At 43.8% G+C, this 22,474-nt stretch overlaps 1 protein-coding gene across 1 annotated transcript in view; it reads left to right on the plus strand.

Annotated features, from left to right (window-relative positions):
• sns (sticks and stones) overlaps positions 1–22,474 on the plus strand; it is a 198,093-nt gene that overhangs the window by 93,160 nt on the left and 82,459 nt on the right.

The raw sequence follows: 22,474 nt of genomic DNA on the forward strand, positions 1-22,474 counted from the left end.
CCTTGACGACGTTTCGATAATCGAGGAAACTTAACGGTCGATTACTACCGAGATTGCGTTTTATGGCGTAACGTCAAAATCACAGGGTGAAATATGTTTTCGTAATATGTCGTTATACTTATGTACGTACGTGTATACGAACATCCGTTGACGTTACGTGTCAAAGGTATTCTATACCTGTTAAACAACCTTCGTGCAGTTGTAATGATATAACCGCACTTCCGCATTTCGCGTAGGTGATATTTTGCAAGAATCAATTGAAGCGAAATTATCTTTCTTTCTACAGTTATTTTGTTGAATTCTTTTTGAAACTGCAACGTGGCTAGGCTAAAAATCACGTTCCAACTTCACGGGGGTGAAAATGATTAATGAATAATTAATACGATGTAATAGATTGGATCCTCGGCCTCGAAAGGGGGAGCCAAGGAGAGACGGTATTCTTTATTTGTTCTCTGCGGGACGTGATTCGGGTAAGTTTATTGGGTGCTGCTGCTGCTGCTGCTCCTGCTGCTAAGGAGGTCGTCTCTGAGTCACGTTAAAGAAGGCGGAAAGAGCAAAGGATTGCGAGAGATTCTGCTGCTCGATTTTACTTGGCATTCTGTCCAGCTGATAGAAAAAAATGCCCTAATTTTGTCCCCGTTTTCGGGCACTGAGAAAAATTTCATTCTTGTTACAATAACTAGAAAAATTGCGTAAAACAGGTATCGTTATAAAAACTGTTCGAATATTGTTGGAATTACGAAATTATTCGTCGAAATTTAGGGGTAAACATTTAATAAAAAAATTCGTTCTATTAGTTTTCCATTTCCTTTGAAAACAGTGAAATACAGTCTTGTACATAAATAAATGATAATTATGACGATCGTAATGACGGTAATAACAATGATAATCATAACAAGGAAGAAACGAAAACGGAAGAATCTACATTTCCGTCCTCGGGAGAGCCGCGCAGAGCGAAACTCGACGATTCCAATTTATTTAATTGCGAGCTTAAACCCATCCCGGGGGTTTAGGGTGGCGTATTATTTTCTCTGTAAATGTAAAATAAAGGACGAGTTTCCCGTCCGCTTTCCCTCATTCGAAGGGCGGATGCGGAAGGGTATATCTATCTACCGCCAACGGTGACTCTCTGATCGCGTCGAGACGTCCGAACACCCTGAGAGCTGGTTATACGGATCGGATTGTCCCGCGGGACCTTTGTTTGTCTCTTTTGTTCGGCCTGACGTCTCCGTTCCGTTGTGTCTCGGATCGGGCGGAACGGTAATCTCCATAAATTAAACGCACACTCGCTGTCCCCGCTGATATCATGTATAATTAAGTGTTTTAAAATACGGCGAAACGGCTGTTCTCGAACGATAAAGTTTATCGCGAATATCGCCTGTTTACGATTGTCAACGAGCGAGACGTCAGCGAGGTCAGAGTTATGTAATCTTACCGGATTACGAAGCGACGAGAGATTCTTCTCCTTTTCAAATCCGGCAACTGAAAGGATGATGTTTTCTTGCCGGAAAGTCGTCGAGGTGTATTCAAATCGATAAAGGATAATTCGGAAACAGGGGTTGAAGAAAAAATCATTACAGGCATTCTCGTTTGTGGAGTATTAGCGAAATTAGACAACTTGGATATCGATATTTGTATATAGATTGGGTAGGAATTTGCAACGCCACGTTCCAAGATCGATGAAAATTTATAGATATATGCACGGCTAGAAAGCGGAAGGAATTCTCGTAATCAAAGGTCTTTCCAAGTTTGGTGGAATTTGTATACCCACCTATACCTATTTGTCGATGAAATTCTGAGACCCATGAAATTTGTGAAATGGAATAAACGTTGAAATTTATGGAAGACATTAGTCTCAATAAGAAGTTTAATTCGAATCGGAAGGGAGGGATATTAAAATACGAGGCAATTTGGTACGAATTCTTTATATATATATATATATATATATATCCGACGCATATTATATCTATATTATACCTTTCATACTTGGTAAGGAATTTTCAAGTGCCGCACGCGAAGGAATCCGGGGACAAGACGACGATAAGGAGAAAAGTAAGAAGAAGAAGAAGGGCGGACGGGTGATTTTATAGTGATAAATAAGGGGAACGGGTTGGATTAGGATGAGATTTTCGGTTGGTTGCGGAACGTCAGTCGGGTTGAGGACTCGCGCCTCGCGTCGTCATCGAGACATTAGCATTCCGCCCCTGCGGCATCGCTATCGCCCCAAGACAAATTGGGGCCACCGCGTGCAAAAACCTATCCTTTAAAGCAGCAACTCTGGAAAAACGCTGGCGTGCGTCTCCTTTGGTTTTTCTTTTTTCATTCCTCTATTTCTCGCCCTTTTCCTCTATCCCCCCCCCCCCCCCCCCCCATCCGTGTCTTCGCCGGTTCCCGACGCTGATTGGACGTTGATAAACGACGCCGGGCGTCGACGACGTCGCGGATAAAACAAACGCTATCGACTCATCGTCGTTCGACCGCAAAAAATATCGTTTTCACCCCCTCCTCCCGCCATCTCGTTCGCCACACACACACACTCTCTATCTCTCTCTCTCTCTCTCTCTCTCTCTCTCTCTCTCTCTCTCTCTCTCTCCCCCCTCACTCCCTGTGAACCATACTGATCCTGAAATCCCCTTCGACAAACTTTTTATCAATCATCATTCAAACTTCCCATTCAATAAGGCGACAGGTATAAATGAGCCCAGGATACAATTATCCTACGATATATGTGGTGAATTCCGTGCGCGGCTTCGCATCGTGACGTAGAACCGTCACGATTCGAATGTTTTTCGAAACTTTAGTATATATGGTTGTTGTTTCAGCTATAACCATTCTTCGTCTTGTACGATACTATCTCGATATTACTGACCGTTTGAAGATTAAAATACGTTTAGTAAATCTCGGATTAATTACAAAGATTTCAATATCATGCCAAAAGTGGTGTAATCCTTTCAAAAAATTTTTATAATTTTCTCGAGAAGTTCCTGCGGTAATTTTGTTTCTCACTTTCCGGAGTGCCCCGAAAAATCTAGAGTAATAATTACCGGAGTCCCAACGGTATTAAATAATTCATAACTTTTAAAACCAATCAAGATACCAGTTTCTTCTTCAAGTTCTTGAAATTATCGTAATTTCACCCCTGAATTTTTTGTGAATTTTCTTTCAGATTTGCAAAAGTTGCTAAAAATTCTGACACGAGTCGAATGGTTTCTTAATCCTGAGCGATGACTGACACTTAAAACCAAAAAAAAAAGAGAATACTACCATGTACCAAATTTACGACAAAATTAGGAATTGCGAGTGTCGGAAGTTGAGTGAAACCCCATGGAATTCCCCGTACACACGTTACCCCTTTACCTTTTGTGACCTACAACCCGTCTTCTTCCATGTCTTCAATCTCGTTTCCCGTTTCTCGAATAGTCGCGCCTGCATTCATACACCGTTCGTCCGATCATTACACGATACCCACGAGTACGATTCGTTTCTTCATTCGGCTGAAATTTCCTTGCAAGTTTTTCATAACCTCGCGGAATCGATCGACGAAGAAGAGACAAAGGGGAATAAGGAAGTTCGGAGTCACGTCGGCGCCATTTTCTTCACTGGCCAGTTTGATATTGGATATCCTGAAAAGAGTTTTTCCCATACCAACGTCAACGAGGAGGAGGATAAGGGAGATACGACGACACCGTTATCCATACCTATACGTATTATTACTACACTATTCACGGAGATACTTTGGCTTCCGGTTGTGTAACTGTAGGGCCTAATCCCTCCAGGCATAACCATCCGGCAGACTCTGGCTCCTCGCGTCTCTTTCCAAAGCGACGTACCTACGTACATAGGTTATACATGTGTAAGGTATACGCGTATAATATGTATTCAGATGAGAAACTACTAACGCCGTTCTCCTTTTATGTTCAAGGTAAGTGTCCTGCGATGCTCTCGAATTGTATACCTATCTCGAGTCCCTGGCGCCCGGGGTGTCCTTGGACCTTTGAACCCGAGGTGGAGGAGGACGTCGTTCCGGATCGATCAGAGAAACGATATGTTCCAGCAGAGCGGAGATGCCTGGATTTCAAATTCACCAATCTCGGGAAGGTAGAGTGGCTAGGTTATTGTCGGAGGATCCAAGGCGGTCTGTGTCCTACCGTTATCTCATTCCCACTTATGCCTGTGTACACCTACTCGCAAAATTTCATTCCGTTTCATCTCCTGCCAAAAGCCCTCGCCCGACAAAAATATTCCGAACGCTTCACCATCCAGACAATTTATACCAGACACTTTTAGAAAAAGTTTTCGAGAAAGAAGTAGTGGTTCCTTTTTACCGGATTACGATGCAAGGCTAGGCTGCGTGATGTTAGCATCGGGAATTCGGTACAAAGAACGTTTCGATAATACGACCAACCGTGAGTATGCGTCCATATTTTACGTCAATTTTTTTATTTTTTGCTTTTTTTCACCTTCTCATTGGTGTAATAATTCGAATCGTCAATTTTCTAAAAACTTTGTGACAGCACGCGTGGTTGAACGAGTGCATAACGAATCGCGAATAATCGCGGTCGCAATTACCTCAATTTTTCTATTTCTCGTCGAACGATTTTTCTCCCTGGTAAACCGCACCGTGGACTGTTGCACAAAGCGTCGGTTGAGAAAAAAAGGTGAGCGGAGAGAAGAGAGAAAAATAAAGGAAATGAAAGTACAGTGCCCATCGAGCGAGCAAAGTGATATCAGAGTGAAGTACTGAAATCAAATCACTTGGTACCTTTTAAGTTTCACCTTTGAATTTCCGCTACCCCGAGCAACTAGTTACACGTATGTACATACACGAATATCGTCTACACCGTTATGTGCAAACGTCCAGAATGGATAGAATATCAAGGCACAGCCTGCCGCGGTAGCTCGTCATTGATCATCATTTAGTGATCCTACAAAGTGGAAATATTACCATTCGGATCGGCACCGTCAGCTTCCTCTTTGACGCATCCCCTTGGAAGTGGTTTTGTGACATCGATAAGATGGCGGGTGATTTTCTTACGTTATTATACTTGCGCTACTTGCTTTTTGCGTTTGTTCGAATCCGGCATTAATTACCGTAACTCGGATATGGTTTGGTGAAAGTAGAAGGTGAATTGTGTCCCTTGATATTCGACGTACGTGGATACCTAAAGCTTACGGTGGAAGGAACTCGCCATTTGTTCTCTCGGTGCCACAACGACACGCATACCGTAAATTCGAGGCCGGGGAAAAGACAGGAATTTTGGCATGCGTAATTTTGAATTCGTGAAATTTCGGCTTTAATAAACACCCGCGCGTACAGTTCGAAGAGGCTTGAACCCTCACATTTTCAGTGACGTTTCACAGGAGAAGTGGGAACGTATTGGTCAACCTTGAATTCAATTTGAATTCCAACCCAATTACGTGAAATTCCTGTATATCCTGTTGAAAGGGCGCGAAGAATTTTTTAGAAAAATAACCTGTTCCGCTTTGTTTTACGCAGCCTTTCGCACCGTTTCGTGTGAAAAAGAACACAGAGATTTTCTCGTATTTGATTTGTTTATAGCGACATATTTCAAATCGAAACGTGTCGACGTTAAAGATCGACGCAACTGTCGTATCATCCGATGATTCGTGGTCCTGAAAAAAAAAAAATAAATAAAATAAATAAACAAAAATGACACGGATATTGTAAATTTGAAACGTGCATAAATTTGTGTCACGAAAAGGTAAATGGGTTTTGTTTCGATGCTCTTATAATATCTCATCTTGTGAATAATTTGCATAATACCGGGGGAAAAAAAAATGGCACACTATAAAACGGTGAGGGCAAATACGAAGACGGCTGCGTTGGCGCGGTAGAATTTTGCGTCGGGGCGAAGGGCAAACCGATATTTTAATATAATGTAACGGACACCGCCTGGTAGTAAAGTTAAATAAGAAAAGGGGCTTTGGGGCTTTCGGATCTCGTCAGTATTTGTCCCGCGATATTGCTCAGCGGCTCCGGCGCATCACCTCCAAGGAAACTCGGAGCCCCAAGGACTTCTTCACTTCCGTCCAGGCGTTGTCCGTTGTTGCCGAGCTGACAACTACTAAATCGCCGGTAGGACGATGCTATTCTCTCGGGCAATTTTTCAAACTCGCCCCAGTGCTACCGGTTGCAGGGTGGCTCTGTCTCTTCTTCGTCGGGCCTACAGTGGCCGTGTTGAAACTCCGAAATAAGCCGGTACGGGCAGCCACTTCAGCCGGCGAAGCGCTAGCCGAGGAGTGTGGGATGAAATGAAATGAGACGAAATGAAACGGGACGGGATGAAATGGAACGGAAGGGAATGAAACGCCGACGCGGGCTCACGTTTCGTCTTGTTTAATACGAGCTAATTCGTTTGAAGGGAAACAGAATCATCCCTTAAATACCAGCCTGGGAATACCGGCAGAGGTCCTCAACTCTTTCGTTCCGTTGCTAATAACCATCCCTCGACTATAAACGTCGCCCGTTTTTCTTCTCGTGCTTCTGCTTTTGCTCGGAACCGACACGGCGTGCATGTGTCCGCTGTGTTTCTTTTTTACTCTTTCGCCCTCCTTTCGTTTTGTTTGCTTTACTACACCCTTGCGCCTACAACGCGTGACCCTGTAACCTCGGTTATCCCGCTACGCGTCGTGACGAGGCTAATGGAATTAGGACCCGGCTCTGGATACAATAACCAGGTAAACAAACATCGCGTCATAATGCACCCACCTGCAAACGACACAGTCCAACTCGCAACGCCACCAGCACGTCGTCATCCAGGGACCATTCAATGGCCTCATCTGCCAAAGTGCGTTGTTGGGTTACATCGGGGTCACCCTCGGTCGAAAAATGACGTCCCTTGATCCGTGTCACGTATTGTCCGTACGTCAGAATTGAGTGTCGAACAAAAAAAAACAAAAAAAAATAGGTAACCAAAACCCCGATCCGGTGTTACAGCTGCTGGAATGGCTTTAGGTTGTTTCGCCTTGAAGAAACGGCACATCGAGAAAGTTGACCAAAGATCCTTAAATCGAGGAAACTTTAGAGAAAGAGAAGAGAAAGAGAGAGAAAAAAGCCTGAATCGATACTCAATAATGTATCTTTTGCAGTTATTTATCAACCTTTCAAGTACCGTTCAACATTAATCTTTTTCACTCGTAATATCCTCTGAAAGGTACTTGAATTTCGTTCAACCTCGGCTTAGTTTTGCGCGTTATGGGTTACGTACAGGTATAGCCGCGTTACCCGAGTCAATCAAAGCTTGACTCTTTATTTGTATAGAGATTGCGAAAAGAAATAACCGGCATGTGGGGAGCTTGGAAGTTTTCGACAAGTTTTGTTCGAGTGCAGATGGAGTTTCCCTTATCTATCTTGATTCCGCAGAAAGATTTATGACGCGGCCGAGAGCGTATATAGATTAACACACACACACACATACACGCATGCAAGCGTGTGTTCACACATTTACACCGATGCGCTGCACACGTCAAAATGTCGAGGGGTCGAGGATTAGGATGAGTCTTTCTCCCGCAGGCTTCCGTAGCCTTATTTTTCCATCCTTCTGTAACGCTCCTTGCTCCGTATTATACACGTATCCACGTGTTTCCACGTACGTACGTACATACATGCATACGTATTGAACGCTCGAGAGCTTCTCAAGCCGCACTCGCATCCCCGAAGTGATAGGCGGCGGGACCGGATAGACAGGCGGACGGATAGACGGGCCGCCGGATAGACATGCGAAAAGCCAACAAGGGGGAGAAAGAGAAGAAAAGGGGGAGGATGGCGAGGGATTTCCGCGACACAACCCGGCATACTTGATGTATATCCCCGCCGATGTGACTGGTGACACCGTTGAACGTATCCAGCCGTCTCTTCTATGTATTCCCGTTCGAGTCTGCTAGTGGATATTTGTGTACGCATCCACGTGTGGGTGTATTTTTCCTATGGATAAACGAGATCTTGCGAGGTATCCGCGAAACAAGCCGTGCTCTCGGAACGGTCTTGCAAAACATCAGAATTTCATCTGCGGGGTACGAGGTAAGGGATGAAAGAAGGAAGAACGAAATGATAAGAACACATACCGTACCCTCTGGTGAATATTGAGAAGGCTTTAGACACCGTCTTCGAAAGATGGAACATAACGTGTTTTATACTACGAAACGGAACCCGAATCACGATGGGGAAAGTATCAGCGCCGGAATACCCTCGATCCGATATTATACGGCAGGGAAGTTGAAAGCTTGCATCTTGTCACACGCTGAAAGACGATGACGAATTACCGAAAAAAGTTGTTTGTTTCACCTGAAACGTTCGGCTGTTCAACCTGAGACCTGGACGCTTCGTTCACGCGACGACGTGTCGAACGATTCTTAGGGCTTGCGTAAAGGTCTTTGGGGGACGAAACTGATGGAAGACGCGTTCCGATACAACGACGATTGTTCGTTCTTTTGAAGATCTCGGAGTTCCTTGACAAGCAGTGTGTTGCGCACGGATTGGAGCGGCTTTGAAGTTGATGTCTACCAGAAACAGAATGTGCTTCGAGACGACGAGGAAAAATCAGTTTCAGAGAAGGAGGAAACGGAACTGCGACATACGTGTACATATGAAAAAGCAATCTTGAACACACGTTTTTCTTCTTTCATCTCGGTTGAACCATACCTGACGCAGGTACATACATACCTATATCGTTCTCGTTGAACGGATGGTAAAATGATAAAAAACATTTTCAGCTCCTGGTATTCTGACAAGAATTGTCAGGCAGTCGGAGTGTACGCGCATATATCGTTCTATATCATATAAAGATATCGCCGCCGCTGCCGTGTCAAGAATTCCGAACCTACCCGAAGTACCCGAACTTGCTCGAACATATCAGGAAAAACCCGAACCTAACCTAACCTGACTCGAACTCAGCCGAAGTTACCCGAACTTGCCCGAATCTATCCGGAAATCCCGAATCTAACCTAACCTAGCCTAATTCGAAGTTACCCGAACTTGCCCGAACCTCTATTGTGGATAAATTGTGCATAATGCTGCGAAAGTATAAAGCATAGAAATGTGTGTGTGTGTGGAAAGCGTTGTACACAGATGTGGGCGACGGGGTGATGGATTAAGCCTGGCAACTTTCGTAACTACGTTATTTGGATTAAAACGCGTGGTTTATCAAGGATCTCGCGGGATTTTAACCGCAGGTTTTTCGACACTCGAAATGTCAACCGGCGGTGTTATCTTTGAAACAGTGCGCCCGCTGCTCGGGTCAGCCAAAATACCACTTGTGTACATCCACTCGCATTACGGCCTAAACTATGACCGCAAAATTAAAGCCCCACTCTTAATCTCCTTCTATCCAATTCCCTCCGCTTCTCGTTGTCTCGTTCGTCTCGTTCAATAAGCATACTGACCATCACCCCCGAGGATCGGTATTGACGCAGCAACACCAGACGTCGGTCCGTTCGTTTTTCTTGCGATAAAAAGTCTTTCTCTCTCTCTCTGTCTTTCTCCCTCTCTCTGTCTCTCTCTCCCCCGATTCGGTCAACATTTCGCAAAATCCAGTCCGGTGTTTAATTCGAGAGTCAATATATCCGACTGGTTTGTTCGCGGTATCTTCCTCTCTTTTTCTTACCCGGGTTTTGCTTACTTGTTTAAGCGGTTGAATAATCGAAAAAACCTGTAATATCTCACCTCTGAACTCTGATGACCGACACAAAGCTGTTTTGGAAAGCGATGCTTTCAGAAATACCTTAGCCTATATAACAGGTGAACGAGAGAGGGTTCGATCCGTTGTTTGGCGCGTCAAAAGTTTCGAAGGGGGTTCAGCCCGTGGTCAACATCGGGCCGGTGTCCGTTGACCCGATAATTCGTTGAACAAAATTAGGATCATGGACCTCCAGCCTCTCCTCCCCCCCTCCCTCCCTATTCCTCCCTCCGGAGTAACTTATGGTTTGACACAAAAGCAGAGCAAAACGAGGCAAAGCGTAGGTAGTTCCCCGGCGCTTACGGGATGGGATATATTATATTGTTCGCGGGGCTGACCTTTGCCGAATTTCCTACCCCTCAAGCTCCTTGGCTCTCTCGCGCCATCCCCTAATTCCGCTTTCATTGGCGGCCCTATATACAGCCCCCATAGTTTGCGGGGCTACAATTTGCGTAAATAACTTTTGATTGTGATTCGGGATTAGCCTTAATCACCCCGCGTTCTTCACCCTCACCCCCCCACGTCCCCGCCCACGAAAGCTGTCCTCTACCGTCCCCCCGTTTTTCATTTACCCGGACCTGACGGACCCCCCGCGCATTATCCACGGATATTTAATTTTCACCTTCCGATGTGCGGCCGAGCCGAAGGGTGGGGGGTGGGAAGGGTGTAGTAATGCCATTTCTCGCCGGGACAATCTTTGCATTGCGATGAATATTCCGAGTGGCTGATTCTAAGTCAAAGTATAAATATTAAGACTTCTCGCCGCGCGGCCTCGCGAAGCGAGACTTTTGCGGACCGACGCGCGAATGAATTATTATATACCCCACCTCGCTTAGGTATTATACGTATATACGAGTATACTATACTATACTATACTATACTATACCAGCTGGGTAGAATGAGACGAATAGGAATAAGCAGAAGAAGAAGAAAAGAAAAAAAAAGAAATAAAAAAGGGAAGGGGGGGGGGGGGGGGAGTGAAGCCGGAGGAGGAATTCTTCCCGCTATTCCTCTCACTTTCTATACCTATAATACTCGAGCAGGGGTAGATTCCCGCCTATCGAACCACGTCCCGATGTCGCTTCAGTTTACTTGACAGTGTAACGTATTTCACTCGGCAATTCGGGGAATTGACGGTTGAAATTGGGTCGTCGTGAAAATTTACCGTCCGTACGACGAGCCCAGTAGGCTTCGGGGGTTCCGTCTCTCCAGCGCCCTCTATCCACGTCACGTGACACATATGTATAACGTATATACGCACCCACTTGAGACCTTATTACGACATACACCAGCCACGTGTATCATTTTTTATTCAACTTCCCTTTTCGCGCATCGCATTATTCCCAGAATGAAAATGAAATATTCAGACTTTCGAACGCGTCCTATTATAGGTTAGTATATGTATACACGGACAACTGGAACCGACGCCATTACGGGGAACAATTTATCACCGGGCGACTAGTGTCTGTATCTTATTGACAACATGCACGACGCGAGTTAAAAGTCTTCCCGAAACGATACCTTTCAAAACCTTTTCGATCATCCATTGTTCTCCCGTTGCGCACTTGTACGGATGGACTGTTTTACTTGTAATACTCCGCGAGGATGAATCCTGAAATGGAGTGAAAAAAGAAGAAGAAAGAAAGAACGAAAGAAAGAAAGAAAGAAAGAAAGAAAGAAAGAAAGAAAGAAAGAAAGAAACAAAAAAAAAAACAAACAAACAACATTTGGCGTAATGGTCCCGGTGTTCCTCTTCTACCATCGGACTTCTAACTCCGAAACTCGAGCATTTTGCACTTGTGCGTTTCACAAAACGGAATCGGCATGCGGGATGGAAATCGGGGAAAGAGCTCTTATCCCGGTATATGTTGCCAGGACGATGACGACGGGAGTTTGAGTTTTGCACCAGTGCGTTGCAAAGACAGAATTCGCAATCAGGTCTAAAGAGTGAGGGGTGGAAAAAGGAGGAAGCGAGAGGGCGGAAATTTTCTACCGTTGAAAGCCACGAATATGGAGGGATTTTACAAGTTCGTCTTGGAACTGGAGGCATCATCCGCACCCTCTTACCTTTCTCACTCTCTCTCTTTCTTTTCCCTTTTCTCTTTCCTTCGTCACCGTCTGCCTCCCACGCGATCGGCTGCTCGTCGAGTCGCGAACAAATCCGCTTGCAAATAAATTTTCAGTGCTGCGAAGTGAAATATTTTCATTTGCATCGGCCCTCCTCCCCCTCCTTCGCTCCCTTGCGTCGCGCTAAATACGTTAAGTCGATGTCTCGTCGCCACTGGCCGAACAACCGCTTGTCTACGCGTTATAATAAACTTGTTTATGTACGGTTGATCTTGCACTAATTACGCGGGCATTCAGTTGCGACGAGACGTCGGTTACCCTTTTATCATAATCATTTTCTTCATCGGCAGGGGTTGATGAAATTCGCAAGGATGCACCGAGGAAAACGATTAATTAACCCTCGCTTAATTGCGTTATTATATTTTTGTTTTAAATACAAAATATAAACGAGATTTAGCCCTCCGGAAATAGGATATCCATTATTGAATTGACCGGGTACGCAAGAGTCTAGACAGAAAAAAAGAATTATCCAAGTCTCGTAAAAAATGAACACAAGTGAATAAATTCAATATGAATCGAATTGAAATCCGATATACGTGTGTATAATACGTGTACGTTCAATTAGAACCAGGATCGAATTCAGTAAATTCGAGAGGTTTCAATCAGATTGATCCATCCGTCTGCATCGGTTCACCTGTATACCAGGCATCGATTCTGAAGTTAAACAATCGGTCCTGTTCCAGTATACCTGAACAAATAATCCTCGTTCAGCCGGAATGATCAGCGTTCATATCAAGACCGACGGTGGGATGGAAAATGGCAACCAGACGGGACGGTTTCTCGTTCTGAATGTATACAGACTTGACAAATTTCAATCGCCTCATTATGGTAACTAGCGTCCTAGATATACATAGAGGCAGAGGGTGAACTCTGGGCCGCGAATTACCCGCGAACCGAAGAGTCAAATGGGGCTTTGGAGTTTAGTTGGGCTGTTTGACGAGAGCCCGCAGAGCAGCTAGAAATGGCCGCCAACCATGATGAGCTCGTCTTTCCGTCCCTCTCTCTCTCACTATCCACAAGCGAGCTCGTCGTCGAAGGCAACCCTGCATTTTGAAAATTTCCAATTCTACGGTACAAGTAAATATTCGGGATCTTTGCTGTTTTCACATCTTTGGCGGGTAAGTTATTTTTGATACGAAAGAGAGAACCTTGCGATGCGATGTTAGTTGTATAAAACGACGACGTTGGTCTTAAGGTGGTGATTACGGTGTGACCGATTGATTTTTCAACCTCATTTTCCATAACTTTTTTCGAAATATTTGTAAGGAACTTTGGAATTCGGGTTTTTGGAGTCAGTAATGTACAGTTTGAACAATCTGTCGAAATTTGTTCAGTGCAAGATATTGAAAAATGGCGACTGTAGACACGGTAGCGTAAAAAGTCTGTTTTTAGCTGTTTGACGCGATTTTTGAAGTTCCAGTTTTACTAAAATGAAAATTCGAAAACGTTATTAAAATATAACGCGTATGACTATGGTCCAAATCACCGTCATTTCGTTTGGTTCGATAGAAATTTTTTAAGGGAAAATGATGTAGTAAAAAAATGATACTTCGAATCTAAGGTTATGCGAAATTGCAAATTTTGCAATATCGACCTCATCCTAATTAAGATCGTAGCGATATTCACGTATTTTAATAATCGGTTCGAATCTTTGTTCGGAACAACCGTAACTTGAAAAATCGTGTCAAACGGCAAAAAACACACTTTTTCCGCTATCGCGCTTACACCGCCATTTTGCGATATTTTCAAATATAAAATCCCTGAAAGATAAGTCCAAATTCCATATTATTGTCCGCAAATGCCCGAATCCCAAAATTCCTTGTAAATTTTTTTCACTAGAATCCCCCCTTAATATACACACGAATTCGTATCATGCGATATGTATCCTCATTGCGTTTCCAATTTCTTCGTTCGTTATTTCATCCCACTTTATACACACTGTTTCGTTGTCAAAATGGGCTAATATTTATTTGGCAGCCGGCGGACCGCCTCCGGATGAATTGGAAATTATTTATCCGCAGCTCTCTAAGCTGACTCCTCGATTTTATTCGTTTTAATTCAAGCGACATATTTTTTTTTTTTTTTTTTTGCCTCCCTTTCGGCTACGCGGGTAGAAATAACTCGTACCTACCTAATTATGCACGTCGAAACGGATGCTCGGTATCGATTGTTGTTTTTCACGATGTATTAGGGTGATTGCCAGATTGCATGTTCCCGAGATTCGGTGATCGGTTTTTGCTCGCCTTTTTTTCATTTACTCTTTTTTCGTCATCTCTTTTGTTTGCCGTGATTTAGTTTTTTTTGTTTTTTTTTTTTTTTGTTTTTATGTTTTTTTTTACACAACAAGGCAAATCGCCGATCCCACGAGCGATAAATTACCGCGGCCAACGCGTCCGTCGAATCGACCGCGTTAGTTAGGCAGCTGTATAGAAACAGTTGACTCGATTTATGTACATACGTATAGGTATGTATATACACACGCGTAAGCATACGTAAGAAGTTGATTGTTGAAGACAAAAATGAACCGCTCTTTCTTATTCGCCAGGGAAGAATCCTTATTCTTTGCGCCAGCCAATACCAGATTTACGTTGGTTCACGTATCGCACATGTATTCCTGTACATATGCGTATACATGTATACACACGAAAGTTTCCGTATACTTAAGTATGTCATGTGTGTGTAAAGCCAGGCTAACCTTTCAAGAGTGATTTAGAATGCTGACGATAGCTGAAATCCTCGCGTTCTCTGCCCAGTATAAGGGTTATAACTACACTAGATCTTGAGTTCCCTGTCGTCTTCTTCCCCTCCCTCTCTCTCTCTCTCTCTCGCTCTCTCTCTCTCTCTCTCGCGTTATATTCTCCGCGCTCTCTCTCTTACCTCGCCATCGTCATCCCTGTGTCTGGCCTAATCCACCGAGTACCTTTTCTCCTAATTGCTCGAACTTTCGCAGAGATGCGGAACTTCGGCGGTGGCAAAGTTCAACGACGACGGTGGAAACGCGCGAGGGATGAGCAAGAAAACTATACCTGCCTTATATCTTAATCTCTTTAAGAATTTCGAGTACGCAGGGTGTAAAATTTGTCGAGGCACATCCGGACAATTTCGAGATATTAATCGAGTCGGGGTTCGTATGTGTTTATTGTTCCGCTTAAACGTGTAACCCTTATTACTGTACCTACACCTCACACTGAGAAAAATTTCATTTTTTACAGTAACTGGAAAAAATTGAGTAAAACAGGTATCGTTGAAAAAATCTGTTTGAATATTGTTGGTATTGCGAAAAATGCGGTACGCTAAACCATTTTGCGCTATCGTCGATCCTTTTTTGGTTATTGCAACGCAAAATCAGTTTCTGAGGTTTAATCTACTTTTTTAGTTAAACGAGGCTTTAACGTCAATTTATTCTCGCGCACAAGCGTTAAATTTTCGCAACGGTTGCAAGAAAATCTAGCAACAGTGATCGTAACGAGAAAGAATAGTAACGGATACCAGACTTTCCGGTAACAGCTAAAAAACCAATTTTCATTTTCTACCTAGAAGTATATTTTCCGATTGCGGTAAAATATGAAAATAGTCAAGGACTGAGCGGTAACCGGAACTAAAAATTTCTCTCAGTGCGTAAATTAAAATCCTGTTTGTCGTAGACGTGAACATTTTTTTGCTTCCAATTTCACTCGCCCTAAATCGGGGCTTCCTTATACACATAATATAGTATATATATATATATATATACAGGCACAAACCCTCTTTGCGCGTATTTTCGCAGCGCAGCATAACGCTGTTTGCAGATTCGGAGAAACGAGGTCGAGAGCTACTTATTAATTGATTAATTAACTCATTTACTCACCCGGCAGCTGTCGTTCACGGATCTATATGTATACATATTCAGGGGTGCATTCGCTTTAGAAATGAGACGCTATGTATACCGTAAATTTGTTAATAAATAATTATTCGCAGAGCCGGAGGATATGTGCCGTTCTATAATATATATACTCTGTGCACAGGGTACATGTCGAGACTGTGACATTGTTCCGCTATGCTTCCGCGATGTACGGGCAGGAAATTATGGCTCTCTTTTGAAGCAGGAGTCGTGTTGCGAGAGCTGGAGAGAGAGAGAGAGAGAGAGAGTGAAAAGAAAAAGGAGGAAGAAACACTCTGGTCAGGTACCAATATACATACACCGTTATATACACTCTCGGAAGGTCGAAGGGTGCGACAGGGTCTCGATCGATTTTTACTTAGGTAGCCGGATGTATATACAGAGGTGAGTGAATTTCCGTAAGCAGTCTAGACCGCCGCACTTCCGTTTAAATCACGGTCTTCCTTCTTCCCGTCGAGAAGGAGAAGAGGGCGAAAAGAAGAGAGGAAAAACTGTAATACCGTTCGGAAGGGGAGTTAATAACGACAGGAATTTCTCGGACAAGATTCAAGTAGCGTAAAAACATTTCGCGGATACTTTTATAACCGATAATAGATCGCGTTTGTTCCGTTCATAGAAATTTTTATCCCGATCGTCGACTGTACAAATGTTTTAGAAAAAGAAGCGAAGTAATACCCGGTAAGCAGAACCGGTCACTGTCGAATGCGTTCATTTTATTTTCTCCTTCTTCGTCTTCTTCACTCGTCGACATAAAACTGGTTCCCATCGGGCGAAATGGAACCCCCATCTTGGTTCTTGAAAACTGCAGCGTAGACGAGACTCGACTTTTGGCTCGAGAATTTTCGCTGTAGGAAATTCCGCCGGGTAAAATTTGACTCGAGGAATTTGCGATGCCGTCGGTTCAAACGCCCGGCTGGTAAATTGTTCGACGGGGTGTACCGAGAACTCTGTGTTAGCTTGGACGGTGTTTCCGGCACAGAGGTGTACGCCAGGCCACTGCAGAAAATACTTGAAAGAGTAAAGCGATCAAGTACAGCAGCGCACAGCTAGTCGATCAACCGAAACCAATTTCCCTCCCTTTCCAGCTTCGCTAAAAGGAACGGAAGAAGGTTGGACTGACTGACGTAGGTCGGTGCCTAAGGTAGGTCTCGTTCGGGGAGTACCTAACAAACTTGGAAAAAAAGAACTTGCCTTCAACATTTCGACGAAAAACCATTTCGCAGCTTAATTGTGCACCCCGACTTCTGGGGCAGTGTTAACCATCGTCCTTTTCCTTTTTTTTTTTTATACTCCCCCCATCAACCTTTCGCTTTAAGTTCTTGAGACCAAAAAAAATAAATAAATAAAAAATTCACCAAGGATTGCTCAAAGTTTGAAGAACCAGGTCTCAGGCTTACCAACTTATCATGTTTTCCCTGAACAACGATTTAGGTATCGGCGATGTCAATGATTCCAACTTTCGGAAATTTTGTACTTCATCGTGTTCGTCAAGAGTAATTATCGAATGATAGTTTCTAACGCAGATTCGTTGACATCTAAAACTTTGCTTCACAGCTTCGCTTCGGATTTCAAGGATTCGTACGTATATTTTCGAATTCTATGAAACAGGACATACAAGCATATATATATATATCAGAGACACAGAGCAAAGCAAACAGCCCGGGGAGATAAATGTCTCTCGGTTCTCTGCAGCGAAAGAAATTCTTCACCAGCGATTTCAAATTGTAGCAATTTCTCTCTCTCTCTCTCTCTTTCTCTCTCTATGGTTTTCCATTGATAAAACGAGACAAAGTAAGAAGATGATCCCCGGCTTAAATTCCATCGCTTCGTTTTATTTTATTCACTCGAAAGCCGACTACCCGTTTCGCTCATTTCGTACAGTGTAATAAAATTTGTACGTAGTCGACGGAGGAGTGATAAAATATTAGCGAACCCTTGGTTGTGTGCACGGATGTACTTCGCGTTGGACGTTTCCTCGTCTCTATGTTCTAATATCCCTGCTTTGCCTCGACTTTCTCGTTTCGGGGTAACCGATTCACGCCGAACCGGAAGTTGTCGCGTAGGACCGGATCTCGGTGGGTCTTCGGAAACGAACCGGTACTTTGAAGGGTGGGATCGAGGTGAAAGGTGAAAGGACGCCAGCGGCGCAAATCGTATCGATAAATAAATCCCACGGTCAGAATTGGCCGGGTCGCACATGTCGCGGGTTCGCTTCACTGTGAAAAATTTCATTTGCTACGGTAACTAGAAAAATTCAGCAAAACATGTATCGTGTAAAAAACTGCTTAAAAAAAAAAACTAATTTTCATTTTCTACCTAGAGCTATATTTTTCGATTGCGGTAAATAAGTGAAAATAGTCGAGGACCGAGCGGTAACCGGAACTGGAAACTTCTCTCAGTGTTTATCCGGATTTCTAAGCGGGCTGTTGCAGCAGCTATTGGTTTTCGGGATAATACCTGGACCAGGGCTGCAGCGAAGGACCGTTTAACGGAACCCCGAATTTGTTTCTCCTCGATTAATTTCACTCGCGTTTTGTTTCCCCGGCACAAAGGGTACGGATACACTTTTAACTGCGATAATGTGTCGCGTGCTGTGTTCAAACAAGAAGCGCATTGTTCGCCGGGGTTTGGAAACTCTGAGAGGTGCAACGAAGGTCCGTTTTCATGGATCCGTGCGTGTGTGCAGCGGTCCAACATACGCTGTTTAAGCGAGAGTAAACTGGCTCGGCCAAATCGTTGTTTAATTTAATCCTTTCATTTATGTTTCAAGAGGAAGCCATTAAAATTGCCATGGGCCTTATACGAGCCATCTGCTGCTGCGCGACTCGGGCTCTCTCTCTCTCTCTCTCTCTATACATATAGGAACCGAACGAACAAGAAAGCTTAAGAGGTTTCCACCTCTAACGCTGCATGTACGTTAATAATTCACAATGACCGTGTCGCCCTACCTTACCCGCTCCGCTTTATCGTCCCACAAAATATACCCGCCGCCACCCCCTTTGCCTCTCTTCGTCATTTCGATCTACGTAACCCCTTATGGCCCACTAAATGTAACTTGAACGTGAAACTACTCCGCGTTATGGAAACCTGGAGCGGTTAAAGGAAGCTAGTAGACGGATGAAAAGCGTTGATGATGTTTTCAAACTTACCGAAACAAATCGTCGCGATACCTTCTGCGTCAATTTTTCATCCCCACAACTCCGATGTCAATGAAAAACGACCATCGTTTCGTCATCCTAGGAGTGAAGCTAAAGTTTCCTTCACCCTTTTGTAGATGTAAAATCTTACCGTCAAATACCATCGAGCAAGGTCTGAGACGAAGAAGACTAAACAAATTCTTGATAATGAGATCCATCAGCGTCATCGTCTACGCGTGTGCAGGAAGAGATGGGAAGACGTGTGCAGTGACGTATGGAAATTGGACTGGACTGACTGGGAACGAATGTGGGTGAAATAACAGATACGTGCCAAGATTTTCTTCCGTTTCTTCCGTCGGGTTCCACCCTTTGTCCCGTTTTCTTTTTCTTTTTTCGTTCTTTATCATCTAATTTTTTTTATATTTCCATTCCTTGCCCCACTATATTTCCTCTACATCCATCCATCCATCCTTCCTTCCTTCCTTCCTTCTTTCCTTCCTCTTCTACCGCGCCTTACGCTCGTTGCCTTTTTGCTGCCTTCTGCAAATTTTCCTTCTTACTCGCTCTGCTCCTTTTCTCGACGTGTCGACAAGACCTACTAACGTCAGAACGGCGGCTGCACGCCCTGGGGACCTTATTTCCTCTCCGACGTCTTCTCTATCTCCCTCTCTCTCTCTCTCTTTCTCTCGTGTCTTTATTTTTTCACCGTCTTCTGGTTTTCATTCTATTCCGCATCACCTTTCTGTTCCAACACCCCGTGTCTCGGTGAATCAACCGCGAATCACACGGTTGCGGTACTTGTTTAGATTTATTTTTCATGCAATATTTCGCACTCTGTGACGCCGCGTTATTTTTATCATTTTCATTTCCTGGCTGAAATGCGAAAACTTGCTATCTAAATTGACTGTATAAATTTTTATCTGCTTGTTCTTTTGGTACGGCAAATTGAACGGTTAACCGAAAGCAACGTTACAACGTACGTACACATGTGTCATAACGCTGTTGACTAGAACAGAAACGTCTACGAATTTGGCTCACGCAACGAGCTAAAACTTACGAGGAAAGATGAGAAGAAGTCAAAATTCTCTGATACCGGTACAATGGATAATCTTGTACTCCGTATGATCAGAATCCTGAAAAAAACGATGACGAGTACAAGAGATCCGAAACAAGAAACAGGCGTAAAAGCGCGCTGCTAATTTTTGATAAGATGCTTAGCTGGAGGATAGGATAACTGGGAGTTCAGCAAACGTAATGAAAGCTTCGCACCGTTTACCCCGATTTATCGATGTCGTCTGCGTGTGCGGAGGAAGACAACGCGGTAGTAAAATCCATGAAATACGAAGGACGTGGAAGAAAGTTACATCAACATTTACTGCACTAATTCACTTAGGTGCACGCTGGATCGTGCAAGTACGAAAGTATATACCTTTGGCGGTCTGGCGCAATATCGCGACTACAGCATCCCCCATGAATCTCTGCGATTTCGCAGCCACGATATAACTAAGGGGTAAAACAGGCAAAGTGTGGGAATTCAGCGGCGGCCATCCTTAGTATTATATATATATATATAATGATTCAGCACCGTTCGCTGCAAAGAAGGCAATTTTATATATATATATATATATACATATGTGTGTGTGTGTGTGTGTATCTTGTAACAGCGTTCTGCAATATTGCCGATAAAACCGTATCACGGGTAGTCGAGACATTTTCCTCTTTTTAATTTTTTAATTTCGCATAAAACGCCGAGCGGTTAATGACTGCGGAAAAATTTCGTACACTGATTACAATTACAGAGACGATGAATTTATTACAATGATATTACAGGGATTACGGAAAGATTACAAGTAACAACAGAGATCGCGAGGATTAGAAAATCGGTGCGAAGATTACAAGTATTACAAAGGATTACGGAAAGATTGCAAGGATTGCAGCAGACTTGTGAAATATTACAAACGATTGCAGAGATCGTGTGCAATGAGCGAAAAAGAGACGAAAATTCCAAGGATTAAAAAAATACTACAGAGATTACAGGAAGATTACAAATGATTACAAAATATTACAGACGTTAAAAAGATTACAAAGATTGCTGGTGATTACAAAGGTTATCGGAGATGACAATGATTGCACAGAGATTTAAAAAAGAAAACAGAGAATACGCAGGATTACACAAAGTACAAAAGGTTACAAAGAATGCGTGAGATTACAGCGACCTGTGCAGATCAGATTACATTAGTGATAACCCCTCGTTCGCCGCAAGACCGGCAGTCAGGGTGAAAATTATACTCGATTCGTTCGTCAATGAATGCGATCCGAACGGCAGTGGCTTTACTAGCGATTCAACGCCGTTTTTCTACCTCCACGGTTTCCGAGCACCGGAGTTGCAGGTGTATTCGAGGAGCTTGTTTCGCCGGCAATTTCTGCTTTATTGCGGCTGCCTGCGATGGTCATGTTTCCCTCCTTCTCATCATGCATGAAAGCAATTAAACCTGCGGCAGCGGAGGGTGATGGACGGTTGTGGAACGAGACGAAGAGAAGTGAAAAAGGAGGAGGATGAAATAAGAGAGAAAGAGAGAGGAGAGAAAAAAACAACAAGAAAAAATAAAAAACAAAGAGAAGTGCGTTGAATCGCAGGATGTGAGCCACTCTTCCACCTCCGACTTGATATTACCTGTGCAGTATGGCGGTCGGATGGACGGATGGATCCACTCCAACATCATCGTCGTGGGAGAAGGAGGAGCCTCGATTGTTCTTTCGAGGAAATGACGAGGCTAAGATTCGATTCATACACACACACACACACACTTTCTGCCCGACATCGTCAACGCCGTTGAGAAGACTCGGGACGAGACGTTGCGCGGTCTTCTTAAAGTCTGTGAAACGTGCACGCGTGATATGATTAACCTGTTTTAACTATTCTTCTATTCCACACGCCATTACAACTCCATTGTCCTGAGAAACGGGGGAAATTGGAACGCCGCTATGCGGTATGCGGAATGCTGAATGAAATTCTAGGCATCCGTGTGTACTTTGCGAATATGGTTGGTTTTGCTGCAGGTTGGTACGATTACGCGGACGAGATGAGGAGGAGAAAAGTTTTCGCTCAAATTGAACGGTATAATATCAACTGCTTGCGTATTTTGTTACGGGAAAATTTTTACGTGCTTTTTTAATTTATGGGAAAGGTGAATTCTTGAAAGTATTTTTTACGCTCGCGTAAATTCTACAAGTTCTTTCCCCGTTGCGTTTCGGTTCAACCCTTTCGATTTCCTAACCGTGATTCACCGTCTCGGTGGTTACTGAATCAACGAGTGAAACTCTTACAAATGACCGTGAATCCGAAAAATAATCGTCGTTCCTCCTGCCCTCCTCCCCCTGAAAACCGATCCACGCATCAAACTATCTTTGAACTTTTCCGAATGCATTCGAACCGTATCGCTGAGAATTGTGTCGCCTCAGCAATCGATCAAGTTTAACGAATGGGGGGGGGGCAAGAGGATATCGTGATTCGAGCGTTAAAAATTAACGGATTTCCTGCTCGTCGAACAGAAGAAACTCACGCTCTGTTACCTGGAACGCTCGATGAAAATGTCGACCGCGATATGCGCCCGATGAAATTGGATGAAAAATTC

The sequence above is a fragment of the Neodiprion pinetum genome, chromosome 5 (assembly GCF_021155775.2).
Source record: "Neodiprion pinetum isolate iyNeoPine1 chromosome 5, iyNeoPine1.2, whole genome shotgun sequence".
Classification (NCBI taxonomy): Eukaryota; Metazoa; Arthropoda; class Insecta; order Hymenoptera; family Diprionidae; genus Neodiprion; species Neodiprion pinetum.